The 19,856-nt window shown below is 43.8% G+C and overlaps 1 protein-coding gene across 1 annotated transcript in view; it reads right to left on the bottom strand.

The window, feature by feature from the left end:
• Window positions 1–18,036, bottom strand: part of TSPAN11 (tetraspanin 11) — a 271,525-nt gene extending 253,489 nt beyond the window's left edge. Inside the window, exons 1-2 of the mRNA XM_075900437.1 lie at window positions 17,945–18,036; window positions 17,709–17,765 (exon numbers count right to left, since the gene is read on the bottom strand). The gene's annotated coding sequence lies outside the window, so the exon portion shown is untranslated. The remainder of the gene's footprint in view (window positions 1–17,708; window positions 17,766–17,944) is intronic.
• Window positions 18,037–19,856: the final 1,820 nt, after the last annotated feature.

A 19,856-nucleotide genomic window follows, 5' to 3' on the forward strand; every position in this document is an offset into this window, starting at 1 on the left:
TGCAATATTTAGAGTTGTGATGTTCTTCTGCTAAGGCATGATTTATAATGGAAAGGTTTTAGATAAAGGCTTCAGCACAACAATACTCATGCAGTGTCAAAGTCCAAGAAGCCTGCATTTTAGCTGGCACAAATCCAACCAGGTAACACTACCTTACTTATTTGGGCTATTTCCTTTTTTATTTAGATATACAGGCAGTCCCCAGGTTACATGGATCCGACTTACATCGGATCCCGACTTACAAACGGCGTGAGGCAACCCTGCACTAGCTGCTTCCCCCCAGCAGACTAGGGAGACGCGAAGCTAGCACCCCCCCCCCCCCAGCAGAGCAGGGAGACGCGGAGCGGCTTTTCTCAGCTGACACCTCAGCTTGAGAATAAAGGCCTGAGGGAAGTGAGGTGCGGGAGAATAAAACTGAGCTCTGGAGAAATGTTTGGCTAGAGTTTCCCCTACAATATGTACCAGTTCCAACTTACATATAAATTCAACTTAAGAACAAACCTACAGTCCCTATCTTGTACGTAACCCGGGGACTGCCTGTACTTTAGTTAAACTGGAAATCAAAAGATTCCGGCTATCTCCTGTATTGTATTGTTTGCATTGGTAGTTGTAGTCTTAAGGACATGATATCAGTGAGAGGTTTTTGAACTGAAATCCAATGTCCATTGCAGCAAACAACTTTTGGGGAACACCACATATTTCAAAAGGGGCTTTTCAAATTTTTTCCATTAATATTTCTTTGAATAAGATAAAACCAGTAACTTGGTGTTAGATTTTTGTGGACTATACATGAACTGGAAACCTGTGCCCAAAAGAAAAGAATACTGTTTTCACAGTTAGCTAACTGAATATGCCAAATACCAAGGATTACTCATTTCAAATGCTAATTTCTAAATCTTGATGGGAAATGAATCACAGATTTCAATAAAAGCCCATGTCAGACTACTTCTAACAAAATGAAGAAGTTGATTTTAACAAACAGCAAAGACAGTTGTTGCTTGACATTATAATAGAGAGAAAAGAAAGTGGATTGAGTAAAAATAGGGATCTGACATGTAACATAGAAGAGGTGAAAGATAGGAATATAATGACTATTAGTAATGATTATTCACCCATCCCACCAAGGAAGTGGTGGTGGTGGTAAAATATTATATCCATCAATCAGAAATTAAAAGATCCATTAAAGAAATAAACGTGGCTAAAGTATTATAACAGGAACGTCTAAAACTAGGCTCCTAAGTTCTTACTTAGGCATCTAAAGGAATGGTTTGATTCTCTATCCCATAGCTCTTATTGACATAAATGGGAATAGCAGCCAAAACAAAACAAAAACAACCAACCAACCAAAAAAGCTAACAGCATGTTAGGCACCATCAGGAAAGGGCTAGATAATAATACAAAAATATATTGCCACTATATAAATCCATGGTATGTCCACATGTGAAATACTGTGTGTAGGTCTTGTTATCCTCATCTAAAAAATGCATTAGAATTGAAAAAAGTACTGAAAAGGACAACAAAGTGCTTCCGGGTATGGAACAGCTTCTGTAAGAAGAGAGATTAATAAGACTGGCACTTTTCTATTTGGAAAAGAGACAACTAAGATGGGATATGATAGAGATGTATAAAATCATGAATGGTGTGGTGAAAGTGAAGAAGGAAATGTTATTTATCCCTCCATATAACACAAGAACCAGAGGCCACCAAGTGAATGGATAGACAGCAGATTTAAAACAAACAAAAGGAAGCATTTCTTCACACAACACACAGTCTGCCTTTGGAATTCTTTGCCAGGTATATTGTGAATGCCAAAATTATAACTGGATTTCTTTAAATGAGGTAAGTTCATGGAGGATAGGTCCATCTATGTCTATTGACCAAGATGGCAAATAGTCATAGTCTGGGTGTCCTTAGCCTCTGTTGACAGAAGCTGGGAGTGGAGTAGAAGGGATGGATCACTGAAGGCTTACCTTTTCTGCTCCTTTCCTCCCATGTGCCTGATATTGGCCACTGTCAGAAGACTAGATGGACCATTGATCTGCCCCAGTATGGCTGTTCTTATGTCCAAAATTGCCTTTTAAAGCCACTTTTGTACTCCCTTGATCCTGGCTGTATTCAGACCCAGGCCTCCATTGTAAATTAGAGTAGCCTGAGGGCTGCTGTAACTCTGGCCAGCTGCCAAAGGTCTCTTAGCATCTGGAAAGCACCAGACCATGGGAAACCATAGAAATTGTCTTCTTTTCATAGCCATATCCCTTACACTGGTAGCCAGGAAGGTGGGTAGTGTACGAAACAATACACCAGTCCTACATCACCTGAGGATGCCCTTATGTTGGACAATATTGCTGAGACAGACTACATTGGCATGAAGCCCAACATCTGCTAGCACCACAACACGAAGCAACTGCACCACAGTGGAGCATCAGTTCCACTGGGTCTAATTCTGAGCTTGTCTTTTGATCAGAACTTTCACTGAATTCGGTACATGTTTTATCACTGCGAGTTATTCAGGATTAAAGCTGAGCAGAAAATCGTTTATTTTTTTATTTGTGAAAATGTCAATTTCTGGTAACCTTCCTCTTCCAGTCACAGGGAAAATTTTCACTGGGGTGGAATATTCAGGTGGATCTGCTGGCAGCTGATTTTGAGCAGCCAAACATGGGAGCTATTAGGGACTCAACAAGGGAAAAGATGGAGGTGTTTGAATCAGGGAGGCTTAGAAGCAGCATTTTGACAATGAGCCCAGTAATGTGTCTTTCTGCAATGCATTCAACTAGTCATTGTTTACTTGTCATCTCGAAAGACCCTTGTAATGACTGCAGCCTAAATATTAACTGTAATATGCAAATGTGCCGATTACCTCTATGTCTGAATTTCTGCTGCACCCACTCTGTGTAAGACACAAATAAAGAATCATTTTATTTGTAAGACTAAATTAAATTAAACAATACACAGTTACATTTCTCACAAGAGATATGACAATGAGCAGTACTCTCTCAAATGAGGCTCTCACAGCTGTGTGTAAGTCCAGCTGCCATTATGGAATATGTCCTTGGGGGTGGAGTATAAGAGATACCATGACAGGTCCAGAACATGCAAGAAATGTCTATGGGGAGTTTTGGGAAGGCACGGAACATAGTTTTGTATGGGCTGCAGGGGAAGGTGAGCACAGATGTGTTCTGACTACAGAGCAGTCAGGGACCTGAGCATCTCTGGTCCTTCATGAGCTTCATCATTTGCTCCTGACCCTATTATCCACTCCTGCCTATCTGCTCTCCTGGTTATCCATTTCTAGTCTCTCTATGCTCTGTGCTCACTATATGCATGATCAGATGTTTATAGCACTTCTCAGAATACGTCCTCCTTACTCTTCCTTGTTCGCCTCTTTTTCTGATGGAGGTGCTCTGCCAGGATGTAGAAACTGGCCCTCAAGGGCACATTTGCAGAAGCAAAAGAAACAATATGCAGAGTCAGTATTGTGAGTGCACTCACACCCTTGAATAATCAATAAAAGTTATATACGCTTTTTTCCTCACTTTCCCTTGGCAAGCATGCAGCACGGAGAGAGAGCATTATAATTTCAATCCATGGTGAAATCTGCAAGATGTGAGGAAGGGTCTGGATGGTTTCAGAAGGGGATCACTACAAGGGCCTAGATATACTATTCTGAACACTGGCATCATTTTCCACAGGAAGGGGGGGATCAAAATTGATATCACACTACTGGGGGTAATAGAGGATGCAACGGTGCTGCTCCTGCATGTGTACAGCTTCACACTGTGTTCATATGCTATTTGCCTGTGTGCTGCTTTGGTTCCTTCAGAAGTAATTACTGATTGGCACAGCAAAGCTTCCAAAAATTGCGGGTGAAGGGGGGGGAACAAAGCAGCTCTGACAAGGAACCTTTGGCAGAGGTTTGCAGAGTTCTCCCAAGTTGCCTAGAGATCTCTGTGGCAGATTCCCGGAAGACCCCATGTGCAGGGTCCCCACTGCATTGCTGCACAGTGTGAAGAATAAGCAGGTACAAACAGTACTTAATGTTGTTAATTTCTATCTCGTCTCCCATGTGCATCATATAGCAAAATAAAATACATGCTATTTCATGTAACCATGCAGTACAAAAGCTAAATTAATACTTACTAGACCTTCCAGCTCCTCCTTCAGGCATGCCAGAGCTGGATTGCTGGGATTAGGTAGATCCTTCCAGAGTCAAAAAGAAGACCTGGCTTGCCGTGCCATTGGACAAGCCTGTTGCCCATCCCACATTCTCCTCCAACTCAGCCTGATTCTCCACCACTTTGTTTCTGAGATTGACTACACAGGCTACTGCCTCCAGTCCCCCTGAAATATCCAAACCGCTCTTGGCAGTTGAGGTGAGGTTACCACCAAAGATGGTGTGCTACTCCTTGTAAAAGTGGCATGTTTTCTGCATTGCACCAGAGCAATGGTTAGCCTTCCAGCTCCTTGATCTTAGCACAGTACTGCTTCATGTCCCTTTCATTGCCCTTCACCTTCATGCCATAAGCAATCTGTGTGTAGATGTCAAATTTCCTACACCAGGATGGGAAATGCTACTTTACAGACAACTATCCCCACCGACCATGGATGCTGACTTTCGTTTTTGCCCGTGAATGCTTTTGAAGAGGTGTTTGTGTTTGGAGGACAATTCTTGAAATTCTTTCATATTCCAACAAATTGTCTGGTAGTACTTTATAGACTAAGAAAACATGTAGATTGTATCATGAGCTTTCTTGGGCACAGCCCACTTCTTCAAATGACTGGGGTGTTGGATGTCTAGGACCAAAAGACATCCAACACTCCAATCATCTGAAGAAGTGGGCTGTGCCCATGAAAACTCATGATACCATCTACATGTTTTGTTAGTCTATAAAGTGCTACTAGACTATTTGTTGTTTTTTCAGTTTACCTGTATGGACTAACTCGGCTACCCCCGAAGTTTCTTTCATATTCCAGTTCTTGAATATGTCTTTCATTGGTATCTTTATTATTTTAATAATGATTCTTTCATGAACTACATAATTATATTATTGTGAATTACAGTTTATTAAAATTATTGCAAGCTGTCTTCACTAACATCCCAGTTTAAAGATACGTCTCACTATAACTATCTGAATGAAACTGTCAGCAATCTTATTTACATCTAATTCTGTGTTATTGCCTTGATGCACACTAAAGGACAGCTACATTATTCAGTCACATCTGTCCCATGATTGGAGATAATTTAAAGTCTTCTGAAGCTGGAGAATGTGTTCAGGATGATACAGACACAGTGAGAAGGGTCCTTATACATTTGCAGTACTCTGAAAATATAGTGCGTCCAAAGAACTGCAAATGACTCCAAGTTCTTTCTTGATTTATAACAGCTAATTTAGGCACCATGATTTTGAGTGTATGGGTGTATATTTTGCCATGAGCATTATTTTGCATTTAACATTGAACGTCATCAGCCATTGTTGCCAAGTCATCCAGTGTCACGAGATCCCTTTGTAACCTTTTATAGCAGGCCTGGCCTTACTATGAGGCCAACTTAGGCGGCCGCCTCAAGTGCCAGACTCTGCATCTAGACTGGCATGATTTTGCGCAAATACTTTTAACGGAAAAGTTTTTCCGTTAAAAGTATTTGTGCAAGAGAGCGTCTATACTGGCATGTGCCTTTATGCAAAAGATTTTCTTTTGCACAAAAGCATCCGTGCCAGTGTAGACGCTCTCTTATGCAAGAAAGCTCCGATGGACATTTTAGCCATCGGGCTTTCTTGCGCAAGAAATTAACATGGCTGTCTACACTGGCCCTCTTGCTCAAGAATATTTGCACAAGAGGGCTTATCCCTGAGCAGAAGCGTTGGAGTATTTGCGCAAAAACCACTGATTTTGTACATTACAAAGTCAGTGTTCTTGCGCAAATACTCGCTTGCTTTTACGCAAAATCATGCCAGTCTAGATGCACCCTGTGTGTGTGGGTGATGGGGGGAGGGACACCACTAGAACCCAGAGTGTAGAAAATTGTGTCTGCTGCTGGTGCAGCAAGAGGGCATCATTTGAGCTCCCTGCCTCAGGTGCCAAAATGTTGTGGGCCGGCCCTGTTTTGTAGTCAGCTTTGGATTTAATAATCTCGAGTAATTTTGTACCATCTGCAGACTTTGCCACCTAACTGTTCACCCTCTTACAGATCATTTATGAATATGTTAAACAGTACCAGGTACAACACTATTTACTTCCCTCCATTCTGAAAATGGGACCATTTATTCCCACCCTTTGTTTCCTATCTTTCAACTAGAGTGCCTAGGAATGCTTTCAAGATCATCTAACAATCCTTAATTTAATTTAATAACAAGCTGTTTGCTATCTTAATCACTTTGCCTCTGTTTATAAACAAACTCCCTGCCTAAAGGCAGAAGCTGTTAGCAGCACAGAACTCATCGTGCTCCAGACTCAAGCTCTGAGGCTCCTTGGTGCTGAGCACCCTGTGGCGGGATTATGGGTGCAAGCACCACTCTCCTTGCCCTCCTCCGCGCAGAGGGAGGGGCGGCTCTGCGAACTCCACCGCCTTGAGTTTGTCTTGTGAATCCCTAAGCAGGATCTGTCTGCAGTGGGATGGATGGGTGCAACCAACCCTCTGTCCTGGCCAGCAGAGGGGGTTCAGCGGACCCTCTACCGCATCACTCCTGAGGGGGCTAGAGTCTTAGCCCTACCGCAGGCTTTGGGGTCCTTGCCCCTTTCGACGGGCGGTTATGCGTCTGTGGGGCTGGGCGTGACCACCGTCCTCAGCCTGCCCCCCCGCGCGGGAAGTTATGCCACCTGGAATGCTTTTGTGTGTGGGGTGGGAGGGGATGAGGGGAGTGGGGGACCCAGGCCCTCCCTCTCCTCTGGGTCCCAGCCCAGGGCCCTAAGTGGAGTAAGGTGTCAGTGAGTCACCCTCCACGGCAGATGGGGCAGTGGCCCTAAACTCGGCTGCCCACGGGCGCCAGAAGTGCCCTGCCCCGGGCTCCTTCCACTCCCCGTCTTCAGGCCCACTAGCGGGACGCCCGTTGTGTCACTCACCCCACCGGAGCCACCGGGTCCGTCCAACTAAGATCCAGAATCCGCTGGAGCCGTCCTTCTTCTTCACCCGGGGGGCGGGAGGCTTGGTGCTCCTAGAAGCCAGGGTGGCCACGTCTCCGCTTCCCCCTTGTGGCGTCCTCCGGTTGCTCTTCAAGGTACCCGGGGAGTGACGTCAGGGGGGTTAGCTCCACTCCCCCTCTGCCTTCCTCTCTGGGCGCTCCCCGGCGCATGCCCGGGGCCCCGCCCCCTAAGGCAGGTCGCCCCCCCCCCGCCCGTGCACTTCCCCGCAGGCCGGGTCAAGCCCCGCCTCCTCCGCCGCGGGCTCATCCGGGCTCCCCCGCATTCTCGCTCCAGCCAGGCGGGCTCAGCCCTGCCGCGGCGGCCTTTCTCCCGCCCAGGGGGGTAACCTTCCCCCCGGAACCAGTACGGACCCTGCCGGGTCTGTCACACACCCCACTACTTTTTTTTCTTCAAGTGCAACAGCCCCAAAGCACCTATGAAGTTGGCACCCATGCCACAGATCCAACAACTCTGGTGAAGTCCAGGTGGAAACATGTTTGCTGCGAAAGGCTAGTATGGTCAGCTGGGAAGATGCTATATGAGCTCTCTATGCTGCTGAGCAAACAGGAAATGGAATTGAAACTGCTGACCAGAGTAGTCATGATGGGCATTGTGGGACACCTCTTGATGGCCACTTAAGGTGATATAAGCAAACTCAGTATCTAGATTGCCCCTACATCACTCTAACTTTGTCACAAAAATCTCAGTGATGCTTATTGAGGTGGTTTTATTATGCTGGCATAGCTGGAAAGGAGCATTGTAGCATGTATACCTCCACTGTTTTGTTGACAAAACCTGACTTCTTTTGACAAAACTGGGTAGTGTAGATAAGACTTGATGCTTGATTTCTTACAATAGCTCATTTGCATTTAATGAACAGGATTTAACATCATCTTCTTAGAGTTACAAGGCATTTTCCCTGTTAGATGAATTACATAGTCACAGAGGTTTACAATGCAAATGCTTGTTATCATTTTGTCACATGGCACATAGATGAGAGAGAACAATTCATGCAGCATCCTACCTGCACTACAACACCGACCTTCGACACTAGCCACATTCTTAACAAGCTTAGCATCTAATACCTATATTCATAATGCTAAAACACAGGTAAACAAGACTGATTTCCAGCTATCCATTTGTAGATGTTCAGTGAAACCTAATGATTGCCATAAACTGGTATCTGGTCTGCCAGCATCACAGGTTGGATTTACTACAGCAGTATCAGTGCTAAACGACTCTTGAAAATGGGACTTCTTGAAATGTTGTATGGTGCAAAACAGTGGGGAACTCCACAAGTGGCCAGAAATAAAATGTCATAGGCAACTGTTGATCATTTGGATCATGGTGTATGCATAAGAGGTCTAATCAGTTGACCCAACTAGAAAAGCAGGAAACAGTTTCTGAAAGATAGGTGCCTTGAACAGAGTTGCCTTTTGTGATAGCACCAAGCTAGCAAAAATCAGCATTACAAAGGCCTGGTCTCTTGTTCTAATATGATTGTCTTGCTGCATTAAACCACCGTTAAGGCAGCAGAAAAACTGAACATTTGTTTTTCTTCCAGTAAATGAAAAGTGTAAGCATGAGAGAAAGTGAGAGAGAGAAAGGCTATGTCTACACTGGCACGTTCTCACGCAAAAACTCTTGCGGAAGAGAGCGTCTACACTGGCATGTGCTTTTGCGCAAGTGATGTGCTTTTGCGCAAGAGCATCCATACCAGTGTAGACACTCTCTTGTGCAAGAAAGCTCTGATGGCCATTTTAACCATAGGGCTTTACTGCACAAGAAATTCATGTTGCCAGTCTACATTGACCTCTTCTGGAAGAGCTCTTGCGCAAAAGGGCTTCTTCCTGAGTGGGAGCATCAGAGTTTTCATGCAAGAAGCTCTGATTTTATACATTAGAACATGTTTACTTGCACAAGAACATGCGGCCAGTGTAGACAGGCAGCAAGTTTTTGTGCAAGAGCGGCTGCTTTTGCGCAAGATCGCGCCAGTGTAGACACAGCCAAAGTGTAAAGGGTTTGTCTGCACAACTGGTTATTCTGGAACAGCTGTTGAGCTTTAAACACACTATACCTTAATCTGAATTAACTTTCAAATGTAGACAAGCTCAATATCTTTCCTTCCAATTTGTGTTTTCTTGTTGTCAATCTTCTGCATTTCATATTTCTCTTATCTGGGTTCTGATTTTAATCAGGGCACCATGTTTGTGACAGAACCAATGAGCTCCTCTGAAATGCTCAGACTAATACTTCTGTGGTTTCAATTCAGAAGGCCATCTTATAGGAAAAACCTTTGTCTGGGGAATTCACTTGTCTCCTGAGTTCATAGAACTCGAATCTTTTAGAAATGGCCAGTTCTCAGAAACTTATTCTGTGGTGAAAAGCAGCATGAGTTGGTAGAAAGAGCTTTGGTGGGATCTGGAAGGGTTTTATGACTTTTTTGTAGCATTGCCTTTAGTCTGATTTGTTGTTTTAATTTTGTAAGATTTGTACATGCACCTAGAGACTAGGCTGGTAACTTTAAAAACGTGCATGGATATACATAATTTATAACATGTACTATTGACTGGTTTTAGCTGTTTCTTCTGAGCCACTTCATTGTATAAACCTCAGTTTAGATATTTTTGTTAAGTGTGGAATATACTCACTTAGATGGAATATTTCTAAAGAAGCCTATTATTTACCCTCCATAGAGCATGATTTTCATTTGAACAAGGCATTGTTGTTTGCATTGCTGAAGGCCATTCACCAAAAGTACAAGGAATTCATGACAGGTAGCCTTGATCAACATTTTTCAGCTATATGAATTGCAAGTTATTTTTGTACCGGAGCAGAAAGAAAACAACACTGAAAGGAATGCAATTCACATTTGCTTATTTAACGTGACAATGGAATGGAAGAAAATTATACAGACAAAAGCCTCCATTTCTTCCCCAGATCTATTGACCAGTGGAAAGTACCCACCTGCTGAGATGGCAATTGGTGCAATTTTCTCTGGTTCATGGTTACTTCAGAGTAATATCTGAAAATATCTTTACTGAAAAGAAGTTGCATTTCCATAGGTCTATTTCTTTGATTTACCATGTATGTCATACATTAGTCCTATTTTTAGCCTCATGTCTAAATTTTGCATTGAATATTTGAGAGCTCAAGTTACTGACATTGTTCAGGGTCCTTACAATTCTATCCCTCTATTGACATATACATGTAAATATGATTTCCATCATGTATTAGCACAGTCATTCAGGAGACTAGGGTTCTATGCTGCTTTAGCCCTTTGGCCCAGCAAGGTTCAAACACTTCTGAAAGCTCTCAGTGGCTCCCCTGTGGTTTGCTTAAATATATCCTAGGAGCAAGGATGATGTATTCTCCACTTACCTGAGCATTGGATTTACTCTATTTTAACAATGTTCTTTTTGGCTGAATAGGTCACAGAAATTACTGCAATTCATTTCAATGACCTCTCATGCAGATTGTTTCACAGCCTGAATGGAAGCAGATTCTGAACAATAGATCGGTATGTTTTCAAAGCACATAGGCCAGACCTGGGTGCTGAAGGTATGGTGTCTAAGCCCAATTTTTTTAAGTGGGTGCTTAAAGTTAGGTTCCTGAGTTTGTGTCTTGATTTTCAAAAATGTTGAGCACCCAGCATCTCCTCCCACCGACTTCACTGCAGCACCTCTGAAAATTAAGCCATGTATTTAGATGCCTAAATATGAAAATAGACCCTTATTTTAGGCATGCAAGGCTGCAAAATTTGGCCAGAGGATTGAGTTGTGTGAAATCAAATAATGTCTGGTTTGTGAGCAATGATCTGAAGCATATTTTGTCAGGTTTTAGAATTTGATTTAGCACTTTAATATTGCCATTTCTATCAATGAAATCCTATTTTTTCAGTAAAAACACTGAAGTTCTTTTTATGGGTAAAATTGCTGGCAAGAATTCACTTTTTTGGGGGCAGGGAAATGGCATAATTTTCCCAATGAAAAATTAGCCATTCACAGCAGTTTGACACTTGCAATTGCACAAAAAACTTGCATTTAACCTCCGGATTATTTTCAACTTCTCTTCTCACTGAACAGTTGCCTGCTGTTCAGCCTTATTAGCTTTCCACATGACAATATCTTGAAAATCTGTCTCTGTCTCCACTGTCTCTGCCACTTTTCTGTCCAATATAGAGTCATATTTTGCACAGACTTCTGCAACTTCTTCCTCTTTGGAATTCCTTCTTCTGACTCCTGCCAGTCTCTTATGTAGAATCCAAACCCCAATGAATTTTGGGGCTATATGGGCAACTTTTTATTCTTCTCCAAGTGAGCCATGCAATAATAAAGCAAACAGTATGGAGCAATCTTATGTCCTGATAGCCAATGGTGGACTGGCAGAATCATAGCCAAGGAATGGAGGTCTACAGCTCTAGGACAGTGGCCATGCAGGTGTATAGTTTGAATAAGGGTGGATAGCTCATGAATTACCAATGCCAGTGTTGTATTGTATTCGGGGGAGAATTCACGAAGTGGATCCTAAGTGCTTTGGCGCTGTAGTGGAATTTACAGCTCTGGGTTGGACACCCAGCCTCCCTATGCAATGCATGGGAAGACTCAGGCTTCTAGGAATGGGATTCATTAAAGCCATCACTCAGAAGGTATGTCTACACTGCAGTTAGACATGGCCTATGCCAGTTGGCTTGGGCTTGTGGAGCTCAGCTTCAAAGGCTGTTTAATCAAGATGTAGATGCTTGGGCTTACAGGGTCCTAGATCTCGGACTGAACCTTGAACATGTACGGTGCAGTTAAATAGCCCCTTAGTCTGAGTCCTCACAACCTGAGTCAGCTGGCATAGACCAGTTGGGAGTTTTTAACTGTAGTGCAGACATATCATAGGGTGCTGCCTAAACTAGCCAATAGAAAATGCTGAGGAGGGCCTAAACTCTGTCATTCACATGGACTTAGGTATTTCTATAATTGGAATTCACAGGTGTGAACTCCATTATAACTTTTAGCCCAGTGGTTAGTGTCAGGGGAGCCGAAAGCCACACAGGGCCACTGGGCAAGTTGGGGGGTGGGTGGGAGGAGGGCTTCTAACTCTATTCACCCAGAAGGGGCAGAGCCACAGGCAGAAGGGGTGGATCTGAGGAGAGCCAGCCCTTAGCACCACCTAGACTATGGTACCCCCCACTACTGCTTCCCGGAGCATGCTACACAATACTTGGGGAGCAATTTAAAGTGCTTGGGGTGTCACCACTGTCACTGCCTCAGTAGCAGCAGCAGCCTTTGAATCACTGGGCCCCAGGACAGTTGCTACCTCCCCCTCACCCCCGCACCCTGTCAGTAGGTCTGGTTAGCTCACTCACCTTGGTTATGGAAGACCTGGGTTCAACTCTCTAGTCTTCCTGAAGTGGAAGAGGGATCTTTCTGCTTGGGACTCCCATCTCCAATGAAATTTTCTAGCCAATGGGGTAACAGGGTATACTGGAATGGATCTCTCACACACTCTCGTTGAATCTGCCCCACTGTGTATAAATGCTTAAATATTCACAGGAGCGGGGGGGAGGGGGAGACCTGGGTCTCTCCACTCCAAGTGGGTGCTCTAACCAGCAAGCTATAAAGTCACTCACTCTGTCTCTAGTCTAATAATTCAGAAACAAAGGAAAAGCTTCAATAGGAGAGACACCTGCCTCATAGCCCCAGAGTTAGGGCCTGGAATATGCTGCATTGGTGAAATGCTGACTATAATCCTCCTCAGGTTTCAATCAGTAAGGCAATCAAGAATGGTCCAATCTGGCATAAACCATGCCAGTTACCTCAGGTGGAATGCTCCAAAATGGAGCAAGAAATAGGAATCCAAAAATCACACTGAGAAATCAGGTTCTTGGTCCCTGCCCAAAATATCATTTTTGATCTTAGAGAGCCCACAGAAACTCTCATAATCTGTAGCAAGATTTTGCCTGAATAGGTAGACCCAGTATTTATTGGCTCCCATGGAAGATTTCTAATTCAGACAGACATTTGTAAGTGCTTCCATTGTCCTCCTGCACCTGTGTCACAAGCTGAGTTCAGCATGCACTCCAGTGAGGAACAGATGGCTCCAGGGACTGGCAGTGGAGAAAGGAGCATTTAGCTTCAGCATCACAGACCTGGAATTAGCCCAGGTTGGTTGTAACAAAGTTATTACATCCAACAGCTATTTTGCAGGTTATGTAAAATGAGTTGGTTTCCATCTTGTTCCTGCCGGTGAGTTCATATCCAATTAACATCCCTTTTGAAAGTCTCAACAAAAAGACAAATGACAGAATATGGACACTGGAACTGAATGATTGTCTCACTCCAGGTATGTCTACACTTGCAGCCTAATTCGAACTAGGGCTGCAAATGTAGGCAGTCGGAATTGCAAATCAAGCCCGGGATTTAAATAGCCCGCACTTGATTTGCATCTTCCCGGCCGGGTGCCATTTTTGAAATTTACAAGCCTGGACTAACTGCCCACATCTCCATGCAGCAGGGAAATGGGCATTCGAAATAAAGCCCTATTTCGAACTACCTGTTAAACTTAATTGCAGGAGGAACAACAGGTAGTTCAAAATAGGGCTTTATTTCGAATGCTCGTTTCCCTGCCACGTGTCGATGTGGGCAGTTAGTCCGGGCTTGTAAATTTCAAAAAATGGCGCCCGGCCAGGAAGATGCAAATCAAGTGCGGGATATTTAAATCCTGGGCTTGATTTGCAATTCCGACTGCCTACATTTGCAGCCCTACTTCGAATTAGGTTGCAAGTGTAGACAAAGCCCCCTAGAATTAGTTCTCCCCATCAGGGAAGAAGCATATCTGAGCAAGTACCAATAAAAATGTGGAAACTCACTGTACTAATGTATTTCTCCTTTGTCCATGGTATTTTCAGTACCCCTGTACTCAGCAAGGAATATAGCACATAACCAACAAATAAATCAAGGATTTCAACCTCTACTATTTGCATCTTTTGGGATCATTAAATTGACTTGATCACCCCCTACCCCCATTATTATTCAGTTATTTCCCAAATAGGAAGGCAAGGATAGACTTCTTGAGAGCTCACTAGATTTCCCAAAATGACCACAGAAGTATTTCTGTTTTCAACCATTTAAGGTGTCTAGGGAGAATTGAACCATCATAGTGAGGAATTACGAAACAGAGACTTAATATAAATAACTGTGTAGGCTTTTTTCAGAGGGTGTGATTTTTATACAGTGATATATGCAAGAGATACCTTCCTTGTTGTTACCAGTTTTGTGAGTAAATGTCTCAATATGAAAAAAATCAAAAAAGTGACAACAGGGAATAAACCTTGCCTGGTTCCTTTTGTCAAAGGCCGAACCTATCCAATGCCATTAACACTGGTCAGTGTCAGAATATAAAGGAACCGAATTAAAGATTTACTCTATGAATTTAGCCAGATTGTGGTTTCCTTAAATTTATTCAAGGACATATTTGTGCACAGTGTGCCCTCTGTAGGCAGATCACACTCCCATTTTAAGTGGTGGTGATGTGAGGGGGATAGTTAGTAAACTCCTAGCACTGTTTCATCTCCTGCCTAGAACACAAGGTCACTCAGGGGAGGAATGTCAGAATCTATGAGAGGAAAGAGAAGAGCATATGAGTGAGGCTTGTGATGCAAACCTCCCACCCCCTTGCCAGCCTCATGGAGTTTCTAGGGGAAAATCCGGTTGATTGTGGGGAGGGGAGAAATCTGTTCTACAGCCGTTTCAATGTTTTAAGAATCGGAAGAGGAACTCCAGCTAGGAAGACGGTCAGGATGCTGGATGCTGCACTCTGAATCTCTGCCTAGCCATGGGCAATGGGCTTAGAGCAGCCTTGGAATATGCTCTAAATTGTACCAGTTGGCTTTCGTTTCCAAGGATATGTCTAGACCACGGTGCTATTTCAGGATACTGGAAGTACAGGCAGTCCCCGAGTTACGCGGATCCGACTTATGTCAGATCCGCAGTTACGAACGGGGCTTTTCTCGCCCCAGAGGACGGGAGCGGTGGGACGCCCAGATGCACTGCGGTCCGCCATCCCCGTCCTCCGGGGCGAGAAAAGCTGCTCCCCGTCTCCCTGGTCTGCAGGGAGACAGGGAGCAAAGCCTTGGAGCACGCCCGCAGTGGTACAGCCCGGGCGCGCTTGAGATGTCCCCCTGCGGGCGTGCTCCGCGGCTTTGCTCCCCGTCTCCTGACCAGCAGACCAGGGAGATGGGGAACAAAGCCTCGGAGCACGCCCGCGGTAGGACAGCCGCGGTGCGCCTGGGCTGTCCCGCTGCGGGCGTGCTCCAAACCTTTGCTCCCCGTCTCCCAGGTCAGCAGACCAGAGAGACGGAGCAAAGCCGTGGAGGACTTGGGCGATCCTGCCACCCCCGTCTCCCTGGTCTTCTGGGGGAGGGGGTGCAGCTAGTGCCCCCCCCCAGCAGACCAGGCTTTTCTTGCCTACCCCTGGGGTAGAGCAGCTGGGGGCTGCCGGGTTGGTCCCGCAGCCGCTCCAGACCAACCTGGCAGCACCCCAGCTGCTCTGCCCCAGGCGTCCCCAAGTCAGCCGCTGCTGAAACTGACCAGCGGCTGACTACAGGAAGCCCAAGACAGAGTTGCTCTGCCCCAGGCTTCCTGGAATCAGCCGCTGATCAGTTTCAGCAGCAGCTGACTTGGGGACGCCTGGGGTTCTTAAGTTGAATCTGTATGTAAGTCAGAACTGGCGTCCAGATTCAGCCGCAGTTGAAACTGATCAGTTTCAGCAGCGGCTGACGCCAGTTCCGACTTACATACAGATTCAACTTAAGAACAAACCTACAGTTCCTATCTTGTATGTAACCCGAGGACTGCCTGTATCCCAAAATAGCTATTCTGCATCTTTTGAGCACACCCATTATTTTAAAATAGATTTCGAAATAATGGGCACACTATTCTGGCACCCCTGTAATCCTAGCTCCACACGGTGTAAGGGACTTTTCGGAATAGCACTTTATTTTGAAATTTGGTGCTGTCTAGAGAGTGCCAAACTTTGAAATAAGCTATTTTGAAATTACCTAAAGTAAGCTATGCAATTTGCACAGTGCAAATTGCCTAGTTTATTTCGAGATAAGGGTGCAGTGTGGATGCACTCCAAGGCTGTGTCCAGACTCAGGGGTTTTTTCGAAAAAAGTAGCCTTTTTTCTAAAAAACTTCACCTGCGTCTAGACTGCAGCCGCGTTCTTTCGAAATTAAATCGAAAGAATGCGGCTTTTCTTTCGACGGTGGTAAACCTAATTCCACGAGGAAGAACGCCTTCTTTCGAAAGTGCTCTTTCGAAAGAAGGCGTTCTTGAAAGCAAACAGGCTTTTTAGAAAGAGAGCATCCAGACTCACTGGGTGCTTTCTTTTGAAAAAGTGGCTTGCTTTTTCGAAATTCCGCGTGCAGTCTAGACGCTCTCTTTCGAAAGAGGCTTGCAGTCTAGACATAGCCCAAGGAAGCATATGCCCTTGGGGACTTTCCCAGATTATTTTTAATTACAAGGCTGTGAACAGTGTCCTCATACCTTCTGCTCTGCTCACTTGGGGTGCAACTACACTACATCATAACTCAAAATAAGATACGCAATTTGAGCTATGCAAATTATGTATGTTAGTTTGATGCTATTTTGAAATAGATTATTTCGTCATTTGGCGCTGTCTATACAGAGCCAAATTTAGAAATAAAGCACTATTCCAAAACATGCCTTACTCCTCATAGAATGAGGTTGACAGGGACATCAGAATAGCAGCCCAAAATAACAGGCTTCTTGCGAAGATGCGGGATAGTTATTTTGGGATACTCCAGTATCCAAAAATAGTGTTGCAGTGTAGACGTAGCCTTGACGAAGTTCAGGTAGTGTAAAACTGAGAATATGGCCCATAGAGTAGCATCATGGTTAATCTCATATTGGGCTGCATTTTTACATCAAGATGTAGCACATTAACAAAACTTTTCATGTGATTGTCATTAATATTTGAAAGTAATTCTAACATTTTTATTTCTTGGATTCTATGCACTCTCTCTAAAATACCTTAAAGTTTATCTAGTGAGTGAGAATTTGAGCATAGATTTTATAAACCAATAAGCAGATCCATCTATTTCTAACTGGACAAGCACAACAAAACTGAATTTTTCATGAGACATAAAGGCAATGTTTCTCCCCTCTCCCCCGCCCCGCCCAAAATCAGGAACCTAAAGTTAGGCTCCTAAAATGCATGTTAGGCACTAACCAGAGCTTTAAAACTGCTGAGTACTGAGCAGTTCCCACTGATTCTTATTTCTTAAAATCTTAGCCAAAATATTAGCATGCTTCCAGGTGTTATGTCACTGAATTAAGGAGTGAGAATGCAAATTCTAATGTGGGCAATATCTTATTCACTCCTTGGCTCTACCGGTTTGAGAAGCCCTTGGCTACTCTCACAATTTGCTCCCATTTAATTCAGTCAAGGGTCTATTTTTCTCATTGATAAGTGACCTAAAAAACTCTCAGGTCTTGCTACCTATTATCCCCTTCTCTATTTCTTAGTAGACAAGGAGGTCAGACAGCATAAAGATGTCTTTCTAGTTGACACTTACCTGGTCTGTGTTCCCCAACCCATATGCCTTGCCTCCTGAAGAATTTAGGATGTGAAACTGTAAATAGGACAGAAGAGAAAGTTGATGATAGCTAGTGTATGGCATCTGTTACAAAGCAATGTATAAACAAATACTCAGCATGTTATTTGTGTATCTACGGATTGTTAAAAACACAGATAGTAATCCATATTATCTCACTTTTTTTTGTGCTCCCCCATTAGTCTGTCTGTACCTACCTGTTGTCTCTTGGATTAAATTTAGATTGTGAACACGATGAGGTGGGGACTATCTCTTTGTTCTGTATTTGTCCAGCACCCAGCACAATGAGATCTGTGACCAGGATGCCAGATGCTTCTGCAAAACCAATAAATAATCATCTTCATCATCGCTTATGTTTAAAACATTTTTTTCTATTAATCATTCATTAACAATTACACACACATCTGTATATGGTATTGCTCAGATTTTTCTCCAAGACTTTTCCCATTCAATTCCCAAGATATTAGCTTTAGTCTGTCTATCTATCTAAATACACTAAAACCTTCACAATCTTTACATAAACAAATCTTGAATTAGTCACAGGTTACAAAATAGTCTAGTAAATAAAGCTACAGATGAAAACTTATCACACATTACTTTTCTTACTGTTCTTTTATCTACTAACAACATGTTATTTACAAGGTCACATTTGAATTCATGTTTTGTCCTTTGTTAAAATATGCTTCCTTACGTCTATTTTCTTTCATTGTTTATACAAGGCCTACAGATACTTTCTATTTATAGGAGTACCCAAAAAAGGATAGCAGTGTTAAAGTTCTGTATGATTGTTAATAAACCAGTAGCTGCATTCCTCTAGTTGGGGGTAGGGTGTGGGGTGGGGGGATGTATTTAAGCTAAAGCCATTCTCAGCAATTCACTGCTTGGCACTGACCTCCCTTTGCTGATCCCTAGCCAGAGTATTAGGCAGGCAAGGATTTTGCTTTGTTGATGGGAAGCTGAAAGGACACAATATTTGCTGACGTAATAGAAATGGACTTTTGAGTATTACACTCACTGTTGTCCATCGTAACAAGATAATATCGAAACAATGGCAGACCTTCATATAATAACCTCTCCCAAACTCGGGATTCTATACATGTTTGTGTTTGCTTTAAAAAAGTGAAAAATGAATGGTGCACTCTGTGCTTAACCAGCAAAAGAGGTTATAGCGGGACAGGAAGAAATCTCATTTGCAGGATCATTCCCCGTTGTACTAAATGAAAACGGTTTAATTGAATTTAGGGGTGTACCTGGTCATTTAGCAAAGATACTATTCTCCACACCAGTTCCTGACTCCCTTTGCTTTTACACCCAACAGATACATTGCTACCCTGACAGAGACAAGGAGTCCTGTGGCACCTTATAGACTAACAGGTGTATTGGAGCATAAGCTTTCGTGGGCAAAGACCCACTTTGTCAGATGCACGTGGGTCTTCACGAAGTGGGTCTTTGCCCACGAAAGCTTATGCTCCAATACATCTGTTAGTCTATAAGATGCCACAGGACTCCTTGTCGCTTTTGCAGATCCAGACTAACATGGCCACCCCTCTGATAATTGCTACCCTGGATACATTTCAAGATCCGGCAGTGTATTAATAAAAGATGGGGGTGAAGAATGCAAATCCTGTCAGCTGCCAGGACAAATGTTGCTCTCAAGAAATTAAAATTGCATTGGGTAACATGTATGGGCCAGATACTGGTTCCTGTTTTAGTGCTGTTCTGGTGGCATATAGGAGCTATAAAACTGTCCAGATAGGGCAATTGAGGATTCCTCCCAGTGTGTTGGAATCCTTGGGTGTCCCTTGGGAATTCTGGCTCCCTGGCATAGAAGAAAATAGTTCTCTAACTGGGTTGGGACCCCATTTTAATAAGATTGCTAGAGCTGGCTTAGACTTGGTGAGGCCTGGGGCTAAAGTCCCAAACCAAAACCCAGCACCCAGGGCCAAAGCCAAAACCTGAGAGCTTTAGTCCTGGGCGGTGGGGGTCAGGTTATGGGCCCCCACCTTGGCCTTTAGCTTTGGCTTCCCTGTCCAGAGCAGAGGGGCTCAGGCTTCAGTCCCCCATGGCCCCTAGGGTCATGTAGTAATTTTTGCTGTCAGAAGAGGGTCA

This window comes from Pelodiscus sinensis, chromosome 1, assembly GCF_049634645.1.
Source record: "Pelodiscus sinensis isolate JC-2024 chromosome 1, ASM4963464v1, whole genome shotgun sequence".
In the NCBI taxonomy this organism is placed as follows: Eukaryota; Metazoa; Chordata; order Testudines; family Trionychidae; genus Pelodiscus; species Pelodiscus sinensis.